The sequence below is a fragment of the Triturus cristatus genome, chromosome 11 (assembly GCF_964204655.1).
Source record: "Triturus cristatus chromosome 11, aTriCri1.1, whole genome shotgun sequence".
In the NCBI taxonomy this organism is placed as follows: Eukaryota; Metazoa; Chordata; class Amphibia; order Caudata; family Salamandridae; genus Triturus; species Triturus cristatus.
The window spans coordinates 570,629,717-570,646,674 of record NC_140594.1 but is presented as its reverse complement, the minus strand read 5'-3'; the positions used below and the strand labels follow the sequence as shown (position 1 = coordinate 570,646,674).

At 45.7% G+C, this 16,958-nt stretch overlaps 1 protein-coding gene across 2 annotated transcripts in view; it reads left to right on the top strand.

Annotated features, from left to right (window-relative positions):
* RASA2 (RAS p21 protein activator 2) overlaps positions 1-16,958 on the top strand; it is a 516,748-nt gene that overhangs the window by 217,604 nt on the left and 282,186 nt on the right. The window lies entirely within an intron of this gene.

Sequence of the window (16,958 nt, the reverse complement as noted above, 5' to 3'; positions counted from 1 at the left end):
CATGATGCTTGAGGAAGCTCAGACAGTGTGTGTGCACAGATAAAAAAGGAGCAGGTTCAAGCAGTGGGATTTTAGAAAGCCAGCTAAATATATTTGGGAGGATAAGATTGAAGTTTGACTGACAGTGTGAGGCAGAATCTAAATAAACTTGTAGCATAGCATGCAGCACTTACATAACATAAGGTCTACAAGAATATGACCTGATTGCATCACATTGTATTATCACATTGTATTATAGTTGAACTTGAATAGCACTTTATATCATTGACGAAGCACTAAAGCGCATTGTGGATGGGTAGCACACTATCATGTGGCTGATATAGGTAGTATATTCGTAGAATGTTTTGGCTTGGCATACTTCTGCTATCTAGTGTTTGGGTCAGACGTTTACAAGTTGTTTTTCTTTGAAGAAGTTCTTAGTTACAAGGTATAGTGACTCCTCCTATAGTCTATTGCACGTGTTCATACGCTCCTTTGTTAGATTGTTTTTTTCCACGCCATCAGGTACAGACCTTGATCTCGCAGCTCGGGAACGTAGCTCGAGCTATGCCACAAACTCTTTCCAGCGCCCTGTTTTCTTTCTCCACCGTCAAGGAGAACTAAAATCACCACATCAACTGGTGTTCCTTATTTTTTCAATCTGCCCACCAGGGCCTGGTTTGACAACCTTCTTAACTAACTTCAACAACACTGACTTCAACAACTCTAACTTCAACAACACTGACTTCAACAACAATGAACTCCATACACTTGACATCAACTGGAAATTACGCCAATCAGTTTTTGTCTTAAGTGTCGCACCAAGCATTCAGGCCGGGACCAGCACAAGATGTGTACCCTTTGCTTGTCACCAGAGCATGACGAGGTGTCATGTGAGGCATGCCTAGCTTTCTGATCCAAGAAGACGCCACAGTAGTGACGATCGCCGTTGGGCCCACTCCACCATGTAGTCACAGCATGCTGATGACGCGGCTGATATATTAGAGGGGCAGTTGCTGCACCAAGACCACAAAGCAGAGGTCGTCGAGGCACAAGCATCGACCACCGAGATCCCTATACTGCTTGCTAACAGTGGGAGAAGCTCCAACTCCGACCCTGAACTTTCCACACAAGGGCAGGTGAGTACACAGATGAAAGCCTTCCATTTCCCCAAAAAAAGCCAACAAAGCAAACTAATGCGGCTCACAGAACCCCCCTGTCCTCGGGCAGTCTTTGTCTCCAAAAACTTGCTCAGGAGCAGACCCACGTCCCTCTGTCTGCTAAACAATAGACAACTATTGAAGTTTAAAGTGCTCAAGTTTTCGTCGCTGCTGGCACCGAAAAAAACCTGGATCCACACACCAAAAAGTGGTGGAACCCAAACAGGCACCAGTGGTATTGAAAATACCTTCGGTGTGGAGACAGCACACATCAAAATCTCTACCTGGGGCTAACACCATTTCGGCACCGAAAATAACATTGACGCCGAAAACTACAAAGACTGTATTGGAGCCTAAACAGCGGCTCCCACAACCAAATCTTGAAAAGCTTCAAGACAAATTAGACAATGGAAAAAAAACTATTTACGATGGCATGTGTGCCTGTAGATATACATGCTCTGCATACTCCTGTCATCTAGTGTTTGATCTGGAGTGGTGCAAGTTGTTTTTCTTTTAAGAAGTCTTTCGATTCATGAGGTTGAGTAACTCCTCCTCTCTGATATTGCACATGGGCATCGACTCCATTGTTAGATTGTTTTCTCTCCTCTGGTTCAAACGGGTGTGCCTTCACTCCGTGCTTTGACTTCGTTCGGTGTGATTCTTCGGTTCTTACCGTCTTTTGCAGTATTGTGTATCGTCCGCACTTTAACCAACTGTGTTCTTTCCACAACTCATTGGTTCAAACTAGTTTGTCCTATCGCTCTTAGAGACACCGACCGTTCGGGCCTACCTTCAGCATCATACCAGCCAATCCGAAAATCTGTTGCTGGTGATAAAATGCACGCCTTCTAGATTCTGCCCCTCTTGCCACACCAAATACCCGCACACAGACCAACACATTGTGTGCAACCTGTGCCTTTCACCTGATCATAAGGAAGCCGACTGATGTATGTAAGCCGTTTCGGTCCAAGAAACCTCTTTAGGATCGAGGGGCTCGTCATCTGGAAATGTCTCAGAAGGCCACAGACAACACTCCCTCCATTTTCGGCGAGGAACATGCCCAAGAAGAGCCAACCGCGGAGGAAGAGGAGCCTTCCTCGAACGATGAAAGCTCCGGCTCAGACGTGAAGGTAGGCATGGAGATACATAAAATCCCATCTGCCCATCCCCTTAATCCAAGATGCCCAAAAATTCCTCTGCTTACGCTTTACAGGTCACCAGACCACCACTGCCTTCGGGCCTTGGTCGGATCCGAAAAACGGAAATTATTGCTACCAAGGCGAAGCCTTCAGCATCGACCTCTTCGGACCGAGAGCCTGCATTAGTACCGGCTCGACCTTCAGTACTGATCCAGCACCCAACCCCATCTCCCTTGGTGCCAAAGAAGCATCTCACTTCAAGGTCAAAACCCTCAGTACTAAACCAACGGAGCCGAAAGACTGAAGACCATCATCAGCTTTCACATCTCCTGTCAAACCCATCCTAGAAAAGTTGGACATTCGCCAGAGGAACATCCAAATTCAGTGGGCCACTGGTCACATTTTTGCTTCACCTTCCTCTCCACCACCTCTGTAGAGTAAATTGACTTTTGTGGAGGCTCTAACTGTTCCCCATCCTCAAGAAAAAAAACAAGGGCAGGGCCCCTAGCCCTTCCTATCAGCTACCTCCTACCCACCTCCCTCTCAGCTACCTCCTACCCACCTCCCTCTCAGCTACCTCCTACCCACCTCCCTCTCCACCACCTTCTTCACTACCTCCATCCCCCCCCCCTTCAATATCCGCTTCCATTGTCCCCACAACAGAACATACAGGACATTTCTCTTCGGGGATCTATACAGTCAGACACCGGTGGGTTAGGGGAGCCATTAGGGGATTGTGACCCATGTGATATATATAACACCGGTCTCACTATACCAAATGATCCTGACCTGTACCCAGCTTGTACTTCCTCTCCTGATGATGCAACCTCCTATCAGGAAGTCATTGCGAGAGCAGCAGCTTTCCACAACATACAGCTCCATAAGGAACCCTAAAGCAGTATTTCCTCTTTGATACTTTAGTTTCTACTCCCAGGCATCTACAATATCTGCCAATGTTACCAGGCATGATGAGACACGCAGATGACATCTTTAAGAACCCTGTTGGGGCCAGAAAGATCACTCCTAGGGTAGATAAAAAAATACAAGGCAGCACCATCAGACCCTTTATTTATTCGTAGTCAAGTACCAATTGACTCCATTGTGACAGCTACTGCACGTAAAAGGGGCAATTCCTAGGCTAGTGGAGATACTCCTACCCCAGAAACGGAAAGCAAGCGTATAGAAGCTGCAAGACAGAGGGTTGCGGCACAGGCTGCCAGTCATTGACGTATCTCCAATTCTCAATCCCTCTTTGCCCGTTACGACAGAGCACATTGGGACGAGATGGAGGAGCGCCTCCAGCACCTCCCAGAAAAATATAGGAAAAGGGGACAACAAATTGTTACAGAGGGCCAAACCATTACTAATTCTTCTGTTTTTTGTGCCCTGGACGCTGCGCATACTGCAGCTAGCGTAATCCATACTAGAGTTCTTTTTAAGCGACGCGCTTGGTGAATATGTTCCGGTTTTAACCAGGATGTCCAACAGGCTGTTCTTAACATGCCATTTGAGAAGCAACATCTGTTTGGTCCGCATGTAGATGCTACCCTGGAAAAGGCGGAAAAAAAAGACACAAACCCATCCAAAACTATGGGAGCATTACAAACTACCACTCCCAGAGGCAATTTTCATCACACAGGCTGCAGAGGTACATACAAGTCCTCCTTCACAGAGACATCCACCTGCCAACAAAAACAGCCTCACACCTCTTACACCAAAGGTTATTACGAAGGCTCATTCAGAGGCAACAACAATAAAGGTGTAGGGCTAAGGGTGTCTCCTCTTGAGGAGCAACACCTTCTGGAAAAGCAGTGACTACCCCATCCCCCCTAGCACCCCCAAAGCCCCCCCCCCCCCCCCCACCACGACCACATAACACCAGTCGGGCGCAGACTTGAATTTTTCCATCAGGTCTGGTATACCATCACTACAGAAAAATGGGTGTTATCCATTATCCAACTTGGCTATTCACAAGTTATCCCGGGAACATCAAACACTACTCAAGCAAGAAGTCTAAGCACATCTTCTCAGAGGCCATGGCACCCGTCCCACTACATCAACAAGACTCCGGGGTATACTCCCTATACTTCCTAATCCCCAAAAAGAACAGGTCTTTAAGACCAATCTTATATGTCAGGCCTCTAAACCAGTACATCCTATCAGAACACTTCCGTATGGTCACCCTACAGAATGTCATTCAGCTTTGTCAACATGGTCACTTTATGGCAACCTTCAACCTAAAAGACATTTACCGTTCACGTACCAATACACCCTGCTCACTGCAAATACCTAAGATTTGTGGTAGCAGGAAAACATTATCAGTTTAAAGTTCTACCATTTGGAATAACTACCGCACCTCGAGTGTTCACAAAATGCCTGGCGGTGGTCGCTGCACATCTGCAAAGACAAAATGTTCACTTATTCCCCTGTTCAGACGATTGGCTTATCAAAGACAGTAAACGTCAGCAGTACCAACAACACACTCCGATGACAGTAAATCTACTTCACAGCCTGAGTTTTGCTATCAAAGAATGCAAATCTCACCTCCAACCACTACAAATTCGACCTTACTTGGGAGGAATCTTAAACACACAAATTAGGATTAGCCTACCCCAACCCTGCTTGAATTCAGAACTTTCAGGAAATCTTGCACCAGTTCCAAACAATCGCAGTAAGGGCAGTTATATGTCTACTAGGAATGATGGCATCCTGCATTGCCATAGTTCTCCATGCAAGGCTACATATGCGTCCCCTTCAGCAATGTTTAGCTGGCCAGTGGTCTCAGTCACGGGGTCAATTGGAGGATCTAATGTTGATAGACCCCCTTACTGTAAATGTGTGGATGTATTTGTACTTATATAGCGCACTTCTACCCAGGGGTCTCGTAGCGCTGTATTCATACCGCTGTGGAACCCTTCCTGGTTTTCCTGTGAGATGTCCACTCCTGGGCACCCCCAAGGTGAAGCCAGGCATCCTAGCGCTGTGGGGGCCGTTGTGGAGATTAAGCAAGCTATTGCCCAGAGTTGCACAGTGGGACCCATGATTAGAATAGACACCGAGGCGAGAATTATCAGGTCCGGGAAAATTGAATCCAAGAGCCGCCGAGGCGGGAATTGAACCCTGGTCCCGGGCCAGACCTCTGCATCAGGGTCTGCCGCTCTAACCATTGAGCCACACTTCTCCACTGGTCTCTGCCATTGTGGAATACCAACAACTTGTACAACGGGCGGCCTTTTCTGGACACTGTTCCCCACATCACTTTCACAATGGACGCATCACAGATGGGGTGGAGTGCTCACCTTCAATACCTCACTGTACAAGGTCTTTGGGGTGACAAGCCTCGATCTCTGAACATCAGCTACCTAGAGATTCAGGCGATCTACTTAGCACTGAAGGCTTTCCTTCCTCACCTGTCTCACAAGGTTGTCCTAGTCTGGACGGCCAATATGACAGCCATGTATTATCTACAAATACAGGTGGGGGGAGACGGTCTTCACAACTATCCACTTGTCTCAGACCATATGGAAGTAGGCTCTACATCACAACATTCACCTGTTGGCGTAATACCGGGAATGGACAATGATTTTTCAGACCTGCTCAGAAGAATGCAGCAACAAGTCCACAAATAAGAACTGCACCCACAAGCCCTCTTACCATACTTAAGTGGGAGTTCCCACAGATCAACCTTTTCGCCACAGCAGAAAACGCAAAATGGCCAAACCTCGCCTCCAGGTACCCACACCCACTATCCAAGGGCAATGCACCATGGATGAGTTGGTCAGGGATATTTACCTACACTTCCTCCTCTACCACTTCTTCCCTTCCTGGTTTGGAAACTCTGGCAAGCTTCTGTTACAATGATCTGATAGCTCCCACATGGATGAGTCAACCTTGGTTTTCAACACTTTTAGACCTCTGTAGTTCCACATGAGAAGCTCCCCAACAGGCAAGACCTTCTCACTCAAAATCAATGTCAAATCAGACACCCAGACCCAAACCTCTGGGCCTGGTAATTTAGCTCCTAAGGTCTTAGAGTTTGGCTAACTTGACTTACCTCCCAAATGCATAGACAGTCGCAAAGAAGCAAGCAAACCCAACACCTGAGCCTAGTATGCAGTAAAACAGAAGCAATTTGTTTGCTAATGTCAGTCCAAACAAATTGATCCTCTAAAAGCCACGGTGCAAGACATTGCCTGCTACCTGCTTCGTTTGCAAAAGGCAAATTTAGCATACACTTCGATATGGTTACAACTAGCTGCAGTTGCTTCCTACCTCCAAAATAGACAACATCTCTCACTTTTCAAAAATCCAGTCTTCAAGCGAGTTATTCAACCAAGGGTTCCTCCAGCACCCTCCTGGGAAATTAATATTAATATTGTACTCACTAGAGTCATGGGTCCCCCATTTGAGCTCCTACACTCATGCCCCCTTCAATTTCTTTCATAAAAAGGGTCATTCTTAGTTGCCATTACCTCACTCAGGCGTGTTAGTGAGCTCCAGGCTTTAACCTTAGAGGAACCCTTCTTTCATATACATAAAGACAAAGGGGTTATTCGCACCAACCTTAAATTCCTACCTAAAGTAATCTCTCATTTTCACCTCAAACAATCCATTGAGTTGCCAGTTGTTTTTCCCCTCAACCAGATTCTGCTGCAGAAAGAGCTCTTCACACACTAGATGTCAAAAGAGCTCTCATGTTCTACATAGATCGAACGAAAGCTTGCAGAAAATCAAAACAACTCTTTGTTGCCTCTTTACCACCTCATAAAGGCAGCCCAATATCCAAATCAGGCATAGCCAGATGGATAGCCAAATCTATTCAGATATTTACCTATTTCTGCCAGAGCACACTTTACAAAAAGGGAGCAACCATAGGCTTTCTAGGAAACATCCCCATAGCTGACATTTGTAAGGCAGCTACATGGTCCACACCACACACCTTCCCCAAACACTGCGGTGTGGATATTCTAGCACACCAACAAGCGAACGTAGGACAGGCAGTGCTACGTACCCTTTTCCAAACCGTAGCAACACCCACAGGCTAGCCACCACTTCTAAGGAGGAACTGCTTTACAGTCTATGCAGAGCATGTGTATCTACAGCTACACATGCCATAGAGCGGAATATGTTACTTACCCTGTAAACATCTGTTTGTGACATGTAATGCTGTAGATTCACATGTGCTCTCCCTCCTCCTGGGACGCCTATGGTCGTTGCAGTTACATTATACATTTACACTTAGCACAGTTATCGCATTACTTACACATACTTTACACTCCTTTCTCACCTGCCTACGGGAAAACAGCCTCACAATGGAGTCGATGCCCATGCGCAATATCGCTAAGAGGAGGTGTCCCTCAACCTCGTGACTCGAAAGACTTCTTCAAATAAAAACAACTTTCACAACTCCTGACCCAACACTACATAGTAGGATTATGATGAGCATGTGAATCTACAGCACTACATGCCACAAACTGATGCTTACAGGTTAAGTAGCATATTCCTTATTCACCCTGGCACTGGAAGAGTTCAGAGATCTCATAGACCTTCCCAAAGAGGAAGAAAACCTTAGAGGAGATCATGGGACCAGATCCGCTCGGACATCGTAAGAAGAAAAGGCAGAGGCAGTAGCCCTATTCTTTTCCTTCCTACTTCGCCTCCACTTCCTTTCAAGCCTGTATCTCCTTCTCCGCCTACACTACCAGTGCTACAACCACTGACACTGTTACCGATTTACCAGCAGTCACCAGAGCACCTGCCTTTTGAACAACTACACTCATCACCGCACACATATCAACAGGCAATGGTGATGGGGGGAGCTGGGGGGGTAACACATGTTCAATGGCATGTGTGGCTGTAGATACACATGTTCTGCATACTCCTGCCATCGAGTGTTTGGTTCAGAGCTGTGCAACATGTTTTTTTTCTTTGAAGAATTCTTTCTAGTCACGAGGTAGAGCGTCTCCTCCTCTCTGTGATATTGCGCATGGCCATCAACTCCTTTGTTAGATTGTTTTCTCTCTGCCCCTCTGGTGCTTTTTAATTTTGCCCACAGTGTCACACCAGGTATCCGCACACTGGCCAACATCTGGTGTGCAATATTTGCCTTTCACTCGATCACCGTTTGGCTGACTGTGACGCATTCAAGTCTTTCAGTTTGAATAAAACTCTCCGGGATCGAAGGGCATGTAGGCGGGAAATGTCTCATCGCACTGAAGACGACACTCCCGTTATTTTCGGAGAAGCGCATGCCTAGGAAGAGCATGCTGCAGAGGAGGAAGAGAAAGCTTTCTACATCAAGGGAAATTTCCTTCTCTGACGTGGAGGAGGAATTGGAGTACACACTGCCATTCTGGCAGCACATGAGTACTGTCGACCAGATCCTGCTCTACCACCCAAAAATACAAAACCCTCACCCGTTGCATTATTAGAAGTTGCTGGACCACCACTGCCACCTGGCCATGATCGGATCCCCAAAAATATTTTGGATACCCTCCTGGCACCGAAAAGTTCCACCAAAGTTAAATCCTCAGTTTCGAACTCCTCGGATTGAGCACATTCCTCGGTCTCAACCCTGCCTTTGGAATCGAACCAGCAACTGACTGCAGCTCCCTCAGTGCCGACCAAGAAACATTCTTTATCTCCCAAAGCCTTGATTCCGAAAACAGCTGACACGAAAACCTCAAAGCTTCTTCAGTTTCCATGTCTCCTATCAAGCCAATCCTTGAACAAAATGGACATTAAACAGAGAAAGATCCAAATTCAGGAAGGCACTGGGAGTATAATTGCCTCTCCCCCACCTAAGAGACAATTGGCATTTGAGGATGCATTTGGATGTACCAGTGCCTCTCAAAAAGAGGACAAAGGACAAGGCTACCAGCACTACTACTCATCCTGCATCACCACCATCCCCTCCTCCACATCATGACTCTCTTGATTCTGCTCCTCCAGGGTCACCAAGGTCACACACGGGGTTTAGGAGATCCATTGGGGGATCCTGATCCATGGGACACATATAATACTGATCCTATCACTCTCCATGATCCACATCTTCATCCAGCCCGCCCCTCCCATCCTGAAGATGCTAGTGCTTACCAGCAAGTTATTGCAATAGCAGATATCTATCATGGATTCGAGCTATACAAGGAGTCTTTAGAGTAAGACTTCCTTTTTGATACTCTTTTATCTACCCACAAAGACGCACAGTTTCTGCCCATGCTTCCAGGCATGTTGCGACACACTGATGATATATTTAAAGACCCAGTAGGTGCCCATGTTATTACCCCGCGGGTTGATAAGAAGTACAAGGCGACGGCTCCCTGAGACCCTTTTTTTTATACGCAGTCAGGTGCCACCAGACTCCATAGTTGCTACTACAGCTCGTAAGAGAGCCAACAGTCAGGCAACTGGGAATATGCCACCTCCTGGAAACAAGAGTTAACTTATTGATATTGCAGGTAAGAGTAGCGGCCCAGGCGTCTAATCACTGGTGCATTGCCAACTCCCAGGCTCTTCTTGCACGTTATGACAGGGCCCATTGGGATGAAATGAAGGAGCTACTAAAATATCTCCTGAAGAATATCGTTAAAGCGGTAAACATTGTGTCAGAGGGTCAGGCCATTACCAACAATTTGATTAGACATGTATTAGATGCAGCAGATATAGCCGCAAGGGGTATCAACACCAGTTTTCTCCTTAGGAGACATGCTTGGCTCAGGTGTTCGGGTTTTAAACCAGAGGTCCAGCAGACAGTTTTCAACATGCCATTTGACAAGAAGCATCTCTTCGGGCCACAGGTGGACGCCACATTAGACAAAATTTAAAAAGACACGGGCACTACTAAAGCTATGGGAACCTTACAAATTCCTACACTTAGAGGTTCCTTTCGCCCCTCCTGCTACAGTGAGGGATTCAAATACACCGCTACAGACGCCTGCACTGCTCAGCAAAAGCAGGGCCAATCCACTTTGGCAGAGGCTTTTCAGGGGCTCCTTCAGAGGCGGTAACAATAAGGGAAAAGGCAGAGGTGCCTCTGCACATGAAGCAACCTCCACTGCAAAGCAGTGACTACCCACTCGTTGCTCCCTGACCACACAACACATGTCGGGGGAAGACTAAACATTTTTCACCCGGTCTGGGAGCCCATCACAAATGACCAATGGGCACTAGCCGTTATCCAATATTGCTATTGTCTGGAGCTCATAACCGCACCACCCAACATCCCACCTCACACTCGCAGGCTATCACAATTTCACCTAACACTTCTCAAACGAGAGGTCAAAGCCCTTGTTCTCAAAGGGGCTATAGAACCAGTCCCTCTTCAACAAGGCAGAGGAATATATTCCTTATACTTGCTCATTCCAAAAATGAATGGGTCACTTCTACAACAGGGTGACTTTATGGCCACTTTAGACCAAAAGGACGCTTAATTCCATATACCCATTGATCCTGCTCACCGAAAATATCTCAGGTTTGTCACAGCAAGAAAGCACCAGCAGTTCAAAGTTCTTCCACTTGTGGTCACTACCGCACCTTGAGTGTTCTCAAAGTGCTTGGCAGTAGCCGTAGAACATCTAAAACATCACAAACTTCACGTATTCCCATATCTGAATCATTGGCTCATCAAAGCCAGCAATGTCACCAACATATTCAGTTGACAGTGGATATGCTCTACAAATTAGGGTTCACCATTAGTTTCCCCAAATCTCAACTTCAACCTCTTCAACTTCAAACATACTTATGAGAAATCCTCGACACAAAATTGGGACTAGCTTACCCTAAGTCTGCTTGAATACAGTATTTTCAGACATTTCTACCACAATTTCAGACGAACAAAGCACTCAGTTCGGACTGTTATGCGTCCACTAGGAATTATGGTGTCTTGCATTGCTATGGTTCCCCCCGCAAGACTACATATGTGCCCACTACAGAAATGTTTGTCTCACCAGTGGTTTCAGTCACAGGGTCACCTTGAGGATCTAGCATTGATAGACTGCCAAACTCGCCTTTTTCTGCAGTGGTGGAACTCTAACAATCTGTTGCAAGGGCGGACTTTCTTGGGCCCTGTGCCTCTCTTTACTCTAATCACAGACTCTTCGGAGACTGATTGGGGTGCTCATCTACAACACTTGACGATACAAGGTCTGCGGAATGGCAAACATCAAACTCTACACATCAACTACTTGGAACTTCAGGCTGTTTTCCTAGCACTGAAAGCGGTCCTTCCTCATCTATCTTACAAGGTTGTACTAGTCCGGACGGACAATATGACAACCATGTACTATCTACAAAAATGGGGTTCGGGGGGGGGGGGGGGGGGGGGGGGGGAGTGCAAGGTCTTCTCAGTTGTCACATCTCTGACCATATGGAACTGGGCTTTTCACCATCAAATTAATTTGTTGACGTAATATCTGCCGGGGACTGACGAAGATCTTGTGGACCTGCTCAGCAGGATGCAAAAACAACCCCACGAATGGGAACTCAGCCCACAAGTCCTCCTTCCGTACCTTCAGAAGTGAGGGGTTTCCTCAGAAAGACTTATTCGCCACTGCCGAAAATGCAAAATGCCTAATCTTCACCTCCAGGTTCCCACACCCAGTATCCAAGGGCAGTGTACTATGGATGAGTTAGTCGGGGATATTTGCCTACGCTTCTCCACCTCCCCGTCTCATTCCATTTCTGGTTTGGAAACTCAGGCAAACACCACTCATCATGATCCTTGTAGCTCTCATCTCGGCAGGTCATCCCTGGTTCACAACATTACTAGATCTTTCAGTAGTCCCTCATGAGAAGCACCCCAACAGACTGCACCTTCTCACTCAGCATCAGGAACAAATCTGACACCCATACCCCAAGATGCTCAACCTAGCGATTCGGCTCCTGAGTTCTCAGAATTTGGTTATTTTTACTTATAAACAGAATGTATGGACATTCTTAAACAAGCACGCAGACTCACAACTAGAGCTTGTTATGCTGCAAATTAGAAATGTTTTGTTTGCTACTGCCAACCTAAACAAATTAATCCCATCAAAGTCACAGTGCAGGACATTATTTGTTACTTGCTACATATGCAAAAGTCCAATTTAGCATATACTTCCATTTGGTTGCATCTTACTGCGATGGATTCCTATCTTCAAAATAGACAGCATGTATCCCTCTTCAAAATTCCAGTCATTAAGGCATTCATGGAAGGACTCAAACGAGTCATTCAACCTCGTGTATCTCCAGCACTCTCTCGGAACCTAAACATTGTACTTACTAAGCTCGTGGGTCCTGCTTTTGAGCCTTTGCACTCATGCTTCCTTCAATTTCTATCATGGAAAGTTGCATTCCTGGTTGCTTCTACTTTACTCAGGCTTATTAGTGAGCTCCAGGCACTAACCTTAGAAGAACCTTTCTTTCAAATACATAAAGACAAAGTTGTTCTTCTTGCTTATCCTAAATTCGTACCTAAAGTAGTCTCGCGGTTTCACCTCAATCAGCCAATTGAGCTTCCAGATTTTTTTCCCCTAACCCTGATTCTGTTGCAGAAAGAGTTCCTCATACTCTGGATGTAAGAAGAGCACTTGTGTTCTAGATAGAAGTAAAACTTTCAGGAAAACAAAATAACTCTTTGTAGCCTTTTCTCCACCTGAGAAAGGCAACCCTATATCCAAATCTGGCAAAGCTAGATGGATAGTCAAATGCATTAAAACTTGGTACATTAAAGCCAAAAGACCTTTACCTGTAACTCTCCGAGCACATTCCACTCGTAATAAGGGAGCAACTATGGCCCTTTTAGGAAATATACCCATAGCTGACATTTTTAAAGCAGCTACATGGTCTACTGTACACAAATTTGCTAAACACTGCTGTGGGGATGTTTTCGAACGCCAACAAGCCAATGTAGGTCAGGCAGTGCTACGTTTACTTTTTCAAACTACTACAACTCTTGCACGCTAGCCACCACTTCTAAGGAGTGACTGCTTTACAGTCGATGCAGAACATGTGTATCTACAGCCACATGTGCCATTGAATGGATTGTTACCCTGTAAGCATCTGTTTGTGGCATGTAGTGCTGTAGAGTCACCTTCACCCTCCCTCCTCCCCGGATGCCTGTGCCCGTTGCAGTTATGTTTTACACATTACTCTGATACATTTACATTTAGCATAGACATCTTTATTCTTACATATTCTTTACACTCCTTTCTCACCGCCTGCGGGAAAACAATCTAACAAAGAAGTCTATGCCCATACACAATATCACCAAGAGGAGTAGTCACTCTACCTCGTGACTCGAAAGAATTCTTCGAAGAAAAATAAGTTGCGCAATCCGAACCCAGCACTAGATGGCAGGAGTATGCAGAGCATATGAATCTACAGCGCTACATGCCACTAACAAATGCTTACAGGGTAATTAACATAATCCTTTCTGGAATACCAAGAGGACCCAGATAATATAGGGGATCCTTTGGAGGATTATGAGGCTGAACTAATAGATTACTCAGAGCCAGACCTATATCCCTCAAAACCATAACCGCCAGATAATGTCACATCATACCATGAGGTCGTCGGTAGGACATTACGCTACCATAAGGTAGACCTACACACTCTCAACATATTCTTTAGTGGAGACAATAAATTGCACAGAACAATATGGTCTCTGCCAGCGGGCAGCAAAATCTAGATTAATCACTCCAAGAGTGGACAAAAAATATAAGGCATGTCCATCAGACCCTGCATATATTAGAGGACAGGTCCACCCTGACTCATTAGTTGTACACACCACTAGAAATAGGGCACATTCACAAGGTACTGGGAATGCCCCACCCACAGATAAAGCAAAAAGTATGATGCAGCAGGGAAACAAGTGGCTGCACAAGAAGCTAACCATCTACACATCGCCAATTATGTGGGATTGCTATCCCGTTATAATCGGGCACAATGGGATGAAATGCAGGAACTACTGCAACACCTCCCTGACCAGTATCGCAACAGAGGATCTCAATTAGAGGAGGTAGGTAGGGTCAGATCCAATGTAACTATCCAATACGCGCTAGACTCGGCCAACCCAAGCGCAAGAGAAATAAACACCAGTATAATCATCAGACAACATGCATGACTTAGAGTTTCAGGGATTAAGGCAGAGGTCCAACAGAATGTTTTAAACTTACCTTTTGATAGCCAAAATCTCTGAGGACCACAGGTAGATGAGATGCTTGAGAAACAAAAAAAAAACACAGACATTGCCAAGTCCGTGGGCGCCCTTCAACCCTTCCAGGACAGGAGTTCTTTTGGAGGGGGCAGTATAGAGGTGCCACAAGACCAGATACATCCAAAGACTCAAGTCAACTACAAAAACAGGGTTCCCATCAGGCACAAATTTCTAGGGGATCCAACTGTAGGACCCCCCTACAAAAACAATAGAGGCAGAGATTGTGGTTCCACCTCCAAACCTACCATACCTATCAAGCAGTGACCAACTAAACCTCCCCCTCGACATACAACACCAGTAGGGGGATGACTACAACACAACCTTCAGCAAGGGATACAAATTGCCACCGATCAGTGGGTTCTCTTGTTATCATCAAAGATGGGTATTGTCTAGAACTTACAACTACCCCGCCCGCAATAACACCAAGGACACAAAATGTCAGCACAACTTCTAACACTCCGCCAAGGGGAGTTTCAAGCTCTGGTGATATACAAATAGTTCCAAAACAACACCAAGGACACAAAGTATACTCACTATACTTCCTCATTCTCAAAAGGGACAAAACATTAAGGCCTATACTAGACCTCAGGACACTGAACAGCTACATCTCTTCGGAAATTTTTCACATGGTCACACTACAAGATGTGATACCACTGCTGCAGCCGGAAGATTTCATGTCAGCATTAGACCTCAAAGATGTCTACCTACTTCTATATACCTATACATCCAGCACACCAGCGCTAACTCTGTTTCCAAGTCAGCGGGCAGCACTACCAATTCAAAGTGGTACCATTAACAGTAACTGCAACTTCAAGGGTATTCACCAAATGCCTGGCAGTGGTGGTACCCCTTCTCAGAAGGGGGGCTGGGGGCATACAGGTTTCCCCTATCTATGAGATTAGCTCATCAAAAGTCCAAGCAAACAACAATGTCCACAGGACAGGACACAGTACAGGTAATCAGCCTTCTTCATACTCATAACCAAATCTCACATTCAACTATTGGAAATACAACCATTCATAGGCGCAACCTTAAACTCAATTACATGCAAAGCCTACCCTGGTCCAAAAAGAGCTCAAAATATCAAGCTCTCATTACCTCTTTTTCACCTACATCATCAAGTATCTGTAAAAACAATCATGAGCTCCCTCTGGATGATAGCCTCATGCATAGCCATAGTCCCACATACTTGTCTACATATGCCCCTTCAAAGCACTCTTCAATCACAATGGTCTCAAGCGGAGGAGGCATCTACAAGGTCTAGTGTTTGTAGGGCCAGCGACCTGTTGCTCTCTCCAGTGGTGGAACAACAACAATCTGTTACAGGGTTGGCCCTTCAAAGCCCCAATTCCGCAAGTCACAGTGACCACGGATGCATCCCTTCAGGGTCACACATGCAGGACCTCACAGTACACTGTCTATGGTCAACAGCACAACACCGCTTCCACAGCAATCATCTGGAGCTACTAGCAATTCAACTAGCTCTCAAAGCATTTCGCAGACATCTTCACAATAAGGTAGTCCTCGTGCGCACAGACAACATGACTGCAATGCATTATGTTAAAAAACTGGAGGGGACACACATCACAACTCTCCCTCCTAGCAAAGCGCATCTAGCATTGGGCCATACATCACAAAATCTAACTCCTAGCAGAATACCTACTAGGAGTGGACAACGACTTCGGAGATATGCTCAATAGAACACATCAGCAGGTACATGGTTGGGAAATCAACAAAACTTTCCTACACATACTTTCATTGGCAGGGAACCTCAGAGATAGACCTATTTCCTCAAAACACAACGCAAATTGTCAAAACTTTGCCTCCAGGTTTCCTCACCACTAATCCAAAGGCAGTGCCCTATGGATCAATTGACCAGGGATATTTGCTTATGCTTTCCCCCCCCTCTTCCACGAATTCCATACGTGGTGAAAAGCTAACTCAAACATCCCTTCCACTCATCCTAATAGCCCCAACATGGGCACGACAGGTGTGGTGCATAACCCTACTGCAACTATCAGTAGTGCCATACGAGAAATTGCCTTTCTGGCCACATATACTAACTCAGAATCAGCCAAAGTAATGCATCCAAATCCCACACATCTCAATGTAACGATTTGACACCTGAGATTTTAGAGTTTGGACACCTTAATTTGCCACAGGAGTGTATGGACATTCGCAAACAAGCGCGTAGACCAACAACACAAGCTTACTTGGCAGCAAAATGGAAAAGATTTGTACACTACTGTTTGGACAAACATATACAACCACTATCACCAACCTTATTGGTTATAATTTTCACTTATAGCTAATAGGGCTTGCTTATACTTCAATAAGGTTACATTTAGTAGCTCTTGCTACTTACATGCAAACCAGAGAAGATAATCCAGTTTTTAAAATTCCATTAATTAAGGCATTTATGGAAGGATTAAAGAGTCATCCCACCATCCACCCCACCAGTGCCAGTCTGGAACCTCAGTATTGTAC